This window comes from Nannospalax galili, unplaced genomic scaffold (assembly GCF_000622305.1).
Source record: "Nannospalax galili isolate Female #2095 unplaced genomic scaffold, S.galili_v1.0 scaffold2280, whole genome shotgun sequence".
Classification (NCBI taxonomy): domain Eukaryota; kingdom Metazoa; phylum Chordata; class Mammalia; order Rodentia; family Spalacidae; genus Nannospalax; species Nannospalax galili.
Window position 1 is genome coordinate 1,267,957 of NW_008346434.1, and position 7,002 is coordinate 1,274,958.

Consider the following 7,002-nt stretch of genomic DNA (forward strand, 5'->3'; position numbering starts at 1 on the left):
TCAATGTGAAACTGGAAACCCTGAAACTATTAGAGGAAAATACTGGCAGTAACTTACAAGATATAGCTGTAGGAAAGGATTTTCTAAATTGGACAGAAGTTGCTCAGGGATTAAGGTCAGCAATCAGCAAGTGGGACCTCATCAAACTAAAAAGCTTCTGTACAGCATAAGTAACAATCAAAAAGTGAAGAGAAAACCCACAGAGTGGGAAAAAAATCTTCAATAGTGACACATTTGACTGATGATTAACATCCAGCATATATAAAGAACTCAAAAAACAAAGAATTGAGAAACCAAATGACCCAATGGAAAGATGGGCTAAAGATCTAAACAGAGAGTTCTCAAAGGAAGAAATCAAGATGGCTGAGAAACATCTCAAAAAGTGTTCAACGTAGTAATTAGGGAAATGCAAATTAAAATCACCCTTAGGTATCACCTTACCCCAACCAGACTAGGTAGGATCAAGAGAACAAATGATACCAAATTCTGGCAATGATGTGGAGAAAGGGGAATGCTCGTTCACTGCTGGTGGAATTGCAAACTCTTGTAACTTCTATGGAAAACAGTGTGGAGAACTCTTAACAAACTAAAAATGAACCTACCATATGACCCCATTATACCACTCATTGACATACCCAAAGGACTCAGCCTATTGTAGATACACTTGTATAACCATATTTGTTGCTTGCTCTTTTCACAATATCTAAGAGATGGAAGCAACCTATGTGCTCCTCAACTGACAAGTGGTTAACAAAAATGTGACATATTTATACAATGGAGTTCTATTGAGCCTTAAAGAAAGATGAAATAATGATATTTGCAGGTAAATGGATGGATCTAGAAACTGTTATACTAAGTGAAGTAACACAGACTCAGAAAAACAAACAACATATGTTTTCCCTAATATGTGTATCTTAGCACCAAATCCTTTTAAATTCCAGGTCCTTTTAATAAGATGATTATATAGCAGTCTCTTTTGCATGAAATGACTACCATCATCACAACTTCAGCTGAGCCTGATCTCTAAACATCGTGACAATGGTGCTTGTTGATGGTTGTGCTCATTCATTAAAGGAGGGCCAATGAGGGTCATTGGACCCTCACTGGATTATCCAGCCACTCTTCCCAGCCAACTGTATGTAATTTGACCCTAATCACACATGGCCTCCTGGATTTGTAGAGAGCTGAAATATACAATCTGGGGAAGGCTAGGAAGAGAAGGCATGACCTATGCTAGGTAAAGGCTTTCCAGTATGCATACTCTCAGGTCATACATACACCTCAGAAGCCCCTCAGTTATCTTGGTAAGTAAGCTCAATAAATTCGTTGGTTCCCCAGTAAAACTTTAATTAGACATTGGCTTGACACCAGAACTTTAAAAGGGAATAAGCATTGCTTAGTGTCCCCAGAAAAAGAAGTCTCACAACAGATGGAAAATATATTTGTCAGTGCTAGTATATCTCATAATTATTTTTTTAAAAAAGAAAATAAGTATGTAAAAGATGTTAAAAGGATATGATAATGGAGATATTTTCCAAAAATAGAAAAAAATGAGAAAGCCTAAGCAAGTGATGAAGGTCTGCTTAGGTTTGTTATGATATATAAATGATGAGACCAAAATAATATACACATAATCTTAAAATTTCTATGGTCATAGTTTAGTCAAGTAGTTTAACAAACAAAATAAATAGTCAAGTTTTATCTGAGAATATTTGTTTTTTTACCTAAGCCTTATCTACATAGCACATGTTAATTAAAAGTATCAGACTGGTGTAAGTAAACTTATTGGATGTTTAACAGCTATAGGTTGAGGCCTATACTAATGTGGTCAGAGGGACTTAAAGGAGTTTTTGCCCCTTGCCCTCCAAGTTCGATTATGTTCCATGGGTCTATGGAACATCTCTCCAAATGTTCTGTAACTATGGTGAGTCACCTTTCCTATTGTTCAGGAAAGACATGGAGACTCCACAAGATGGACTTTAAGCAGTATCCAGTCTCTGAAAAGGAGGGTCGACTCAGAGGAAACATCTCATTCACTTCCAAGTGAAGCCAGGCATTGTGGAACAGGACCTTTGACTTATCTTCAGAAGATGGAACTGGTAAAAGAAAGGACCCAGGAGCTCTTCCCAAGCCCATGTGACCCCTGAGAAACAGATCCTCAAATGACTTTACGATGTCATTGTAAAAATAAATGTCAAATGTAAAAACGTAAAAATAAATAGATTTATTTAGGCCAACTATATGGTCTTAAATATCCAAAAGGAAAATATAACCAAAGAGTTATACATCAATATATTTATTTAAGAATTCAAAGGATTACACTTCCCAGACATTAGGCTTAAGTCTATGTAAAAAGTTACTTAGACAATTATTTATCATTGATGATTTTGTTCCTAACCAGAAAGTGCTGCTCAGATGTAAGGCTTCAAATCTTGGTCTCCAATACTGTAGTGCCCACCTGTCGCTAAGGGAGACAACCAACTATTGTTCTAAAATGCTGGCTAAATTTGTTTTCTCCCCTTATCCAGAAACCTTTGAGAGGGAACTGACACTGATTCTAACCACTCCAACAGCTATCAAATTACCTGAAAGCAAATCCTGAATCCGTCACTCTAGAGTCCAGGCATGGAAGACAAGAGAAAATTGAGAAGGCACTCAATAGAAGGATGCTTTTGGAAGCCCTTGTAAAGAGATTCCAATGGACTCTCATATGAACATTTGAAAATTGCCCTGTTCTGACTTTTTTCTAGTCCCCTGTCTAGAACCTGTAATGCTAATTACTCTTATCTTTACTTCTTCACATCTCCTAGTCACAATTCAAGGACTTTCTTTTCTCCTTAGAGATAAGAGCTATGCAATTTGGGCATCTTTTAGATAGACCGACTGAAGGGGTACTCCAATTGCCTCACCCTGCATCCCTGTTCAACATGGAAGAAGCCAGAGCAGTCTGTGTCTCCATTCGCTATTGGAAATTTGGGTAACCTCTTCAGAGGATGGTGTGGTAAGAATAGGAGGTAGGAATTGGCTAGGCACTTAGGGTAAAAAGACCCCAAGGAAAAGTAGCCAGTTTCTTGGCTAAAGCTCACAATGTCTTTGGGCCTCTTAACATTATATTCTGTTCTAAAGGCCAAAAATGTTGAAAGTATTTGGGAGCTTCTATGTAATCCTTAAAGATTTTAGGGTTACCTGTTCAGAGTGGGGGAATGTTAGAATAGCCAAAAGCCCCATAAAAATAAACAAATCAAAGAAGAAGAAAAAGTACATGAAGTTCTCAGAAAAAAGTGATGGGGAGTTATGGGAGGAGTTGGAGGGGAGGGAGTGGGCATGGATTTGATCAAAATACCTTATATGCATTTATGAAATTCTCAATAAATTTATTTTAAAAAGAGAAATTGGTTATAGCTTTCAAGAGCTTCTTAAGCAACTGCTGTCTTCAAATCTCTATGCCATTATAATCATACAGGTAGCAAACTAAAACAGAATCACAGGCTTTGAGAGTCTCAAGATTTAGTCGTATGGTAGGCCAGAAGTTAAGCCAACAATCACTTTGGAAGATATGGGAAATCATTTCAAGTGCTAGGGGAAAGAATAGGTGAGAGATACATAATTAAAAGTCCTTAGGAGCAAGGGATGTCAGAGGAGGCAACACTTGGCTACATGTAAACTCAGGTGCAACCTTTGCCAGGAAAGGAAAATAGATAATGTATATATTAGACAGAGAGGGAAAGGTGAAGACAGAGACAGTAGTTGGGACAACATTTAAGAATGACTGATATCTATCTATCTATCTATCTATCTATCTATCTATCTATCTATATGCCTATAGAGTCAAAAAAAAATCTGGAAAGGCAAGAACAAAGCAAATCCAAACCCAGTAGATAAGAAGAAATAACAAAAATTAGAGCAGAAATCAATGAAATAGAAACAAAGAAAAAAATAGAAAGAATGAATCTAAGAGCTGCTTCTTTGAAAAAAATAAACAAGATAAGCAAACCCTTAGCACAACTAACAAAAAGAAAGAAAAAGCAAATCCAAATCAACATAATCAAAGATGAAAGGCGAAACGTCACAACAGACTCCAAAAAGACCCAGAACATTATAAGGGAATACTTTAAAATTCTATTCTCTATAAAATTTGAAAATCTAAAAGAAATAGATGAATTTATAAATTCATTGAAACCACCAAAATTAAACCAAGAGGAGATTAATAGCTTAAAGAAACCCATAACAAACAAGGAAACCAATATAGTAATACAAAACCTCTCAACTAAAACAACCCAGGTGCAAATGTATTCATAGCAGAATTTTACCATGCCTTTAAAGAAGACCAATACTACTTAAATTATTCAAAAAGATATGAACAGAGGGAGAAATACAAAGTCCTTCTACAAAGCTAACATCACTCTAATATCAAAACCAGGAAAAGACAACAAAAATCTAAAGGCCCATATCTTTAATGAACATAGATGCAAAAATTGTCAACAAAATACTCACAAATTGAATACAGACACACATCGAAAAGATCATCCACCATAATCAAGTTGCCTTTATTCTGGAGATGCAGGGATGGTTCAATATATTTAAATTAATAAATGTAATAAATAATATGAATGGACTTAAAGGGAAAAATCCCAAGATCATCTCAATAGACAAAGCTTTTGACAAAACCCAACCTGTATTCATAACAAAAGTCCTAGAGGGAATTGGACTGGAGGAGACATACCTCAACATAATTAAGAATATATACAACAAATTCACAACCAAATCTTCTAAATGGAGAAAAATTAGAAGCATTTACATTAAAATCAGGAACCAGACAAGGCTGTTCACTATCCCCACTCCTCTTCAATATAGTGCTTGAAACTTTAGCTAGAGCAATAACACAAGAGAAAGAAATTAAAGGAGTACTAATTAGAAAAGCCAACGTTTATCCCTACTTGTAGATGGTATAATATTATACAGAAGAGATCCAAAAATTCCACCCGAAAACTTCTAGAAATGATCAACACTTTCAGTAAAGTGGCAGGCTACAAAATCCATCAACAAAATTCAGTAGCTTTTCTATGGACAAATAACAAGCTATCAGAGAAAGTGTTCAGGGAAACACTCAGATTCACAGTAGCCTCAAAAAAAAAAAAAATAGAGATAAACCTAATCAAAGAAATTAAAAACTTCTTCAATGAAAGTTTGACTCCACCCACTGTGCCTTGACTCCCACAGTCTCATTCACTCTCCCAGCTCCCCCACCCTGTCTTTCCTCTTAGCATGGGCACTGGCCCATTTCTTCTCTTGGCAACCCAGACCTCTGGACTACCCTCTTGGCTCAGAATCCCCACTGCTTCCTGATCCTTTGCACCCAGACCAACTCAATTCCTCAGTCTAGTTGTCTGGAGCCCTCAAAGCCCATTCCCTCCACACCTTGCCTTTGCACACCTGAGACCAGCCTTCATCCTTGGTTGTCCCACCTCCAGCCTAGATTCCTGAGACCAGCCTCCTTCCCCAACTGCCTGAGAGTCCTGAATCCTATCTCTATCTAGGAATCCTAGCAAATTGAACTGTGCCTGCTGACCAGAGGGATCCAGACTTGGACCTCTGTCAGAACTCCTGAGCAGCAGGACTAAAGCCATCTGGCCTCTCTAATATAAAATCAAAAGAGAGACCCTGAAGCCTAGACCAACCAGGTTTTCATGCCCAACAAGTAAACCACAAAGACACATAAAGTTTTCAAAAAGAAGCAGACCTAAACTCAACAAAGGAAGACTTGGGTCTCACACAAGAATCAGAAACTACAAAAGAAATCCACATGTCAAAGTCACAGCAAAAAAATAATAACATGAAAAACCCAAATAATACATCCCCACCAAATAACAACAGTCCTCTAGAGGAGCACAATGAGAACCCCCTAGAGATAACACAGAACATGGAATTCAAAAGAACAATTATAAACATGATAAAATAATTCAGTGAATTTAAAGAACACAGAGAAATCAAAGAACTGAAAGAAGATAGGGATAAACTTATGAATAAATTCAGAAGAGTTAGAAATACTGAAGAACACTCAGGCTGAAATGAAGAAGGAAGTGAAGCACTCAATAAGCCAATCAGAAACGAGAGAAGAAAGCCTCACCAAAAGATGAATGAAATGGAAAACAGAATAATAAGACTGGAAGATAAAGTGGGTGAATTAGACCACTCAAACAAAGATTATGAAAAATTTAAGAAAACACAAGAATGGAATATGCAGGAATTGTGTGACACTGTAAAAAGACCAAACTTAGGATTCATAGGCATACAGGAAGGAGAAGAATCTAAGGATAATAGTATGGATCAGACCTTCAACAGGATTATAGAAGAAAATTTTTGAAAATTAAAGAAAGACATACCCATACAAATACAAGAAGCATACAGAACACCAAATACGACCAGAAAAGAAACATTCCACGGCACATCATATTAAAAACACTAAACGTTAAGAACAAAGAGAGACTACTGAAAGCTGCAAAAGAAAAACAACAATTCACATATAAAGGAAAACCCATAAGAATTACCACTGACTTTTCAGTGCAAACTATGAAAGCCAGAAGAGCCTGGACCAAAGTATTCCCAGTTCTAAATGACCGCAGATGCCAACCCCAATTACTTTTCCCAGCCAAAATGTCTATTATAGATGAAGGGAAAAGAAAAATTTTCCATGACATAAATAGGCTAAAAGAATTCATGTCCACAAAACCAGCCCTTCAGAGAGTTCTTGAAGCAATACAAAGAGTTGAAAAAAGGAATGGCTATACCCAAGTGGTGACAGAATGAAACTTAATGAAGGTATAACTTTGGAAATGTGCAGTTGCACCAAGAATCTGACAAGAAATTGAAATGACAGGAATCAATATACATCTTTCATTAATAACTTTAAGTATCAATGGACTGAACCCCCCAGTCAAAAGACAGAGACTAGTTGAATGGATTAAGAAACACAATGCATCTTTCTGTTGTCTGAAAGAAACC